The sequence below is a fragment of the Octopus bimaculoides genome, chromosome 20, assembly GCF_001194135.2.
Source record: "Octopus bimaculoides isolate UCB-OBI-ISO-001 chromosome 20, ASM119413v2, whole genome shotgun sequence".
NCBI lineage: Eukaryota > Metazoa > Mollusca > Cephalopoda > Octopoda > Octopodidae > Octopus > Octopus bimaculoides.
The window spans coordinates 28,291,063-28,291,780 of NC_069000.1; positions in this window are offsets into that span (position 1 = coordinate 28,291,063).

Below are 718 nucleotides of genomic sequence, written 5' to 3' on the forward strand. Positions count from 1 at the left end.
ACAAACCTCTTCAGGTAGATGGCCCTGCTTGATCTGTAGAAAAGGGGTAGGTAGAAACTCTATAAGATGTACCCAGTGCAAGCTATGGACACATAAGAGTTGCAGCAATATCAAAGGAAGGTTAACTAAGAAGTTAGTTTTTGTATGTGGCAGATGTTCAGGAGCAATAAACACTGAAAATGTGCAGAAAACAACTCTGGCCACTTTCCAGGGAGAAAAACTAGACTTAGTCGATAGCTTCCGCTATCTGGGTGACCAAGTTAGTAGTGGGGGAGGGTGCGCTGAAAGTGTAGCTGCTAGAATAAGAATAGCCTGGGGAAAGTTCAGAGAGTTCTTACCTCTGCTGGTGACAAGGGGCCTCTCACTGAGAGTAAAAAGCAGACTGTATGACGCATGTGTACAAACAGCCATGCTTCATGGCAGTGAAACATGGGCCGTGACTGCTGGGGACATGTGTAGGCTCGCAAGGAATGAAGGCAATATGCTCCGATGGATTTGTAATGTCAGTGTGCATACTAGACAGAGTGTAAGTATCTTGAGAGAAAAGCTGAACATTAGAAGCATCAGTTGTGGTGTGCAAGAAAGACGATTGCGCTGGTATGGTCATGTGGCGAGAATGGATGAGGATAGCTGTGTGAAAAAGTGTCACACCAGGGCAGTTGAGGGAACCTGTGGAAGAGGTAGGCCCAGGAAAACCTGGGATGAGGTGGTGAGGCAC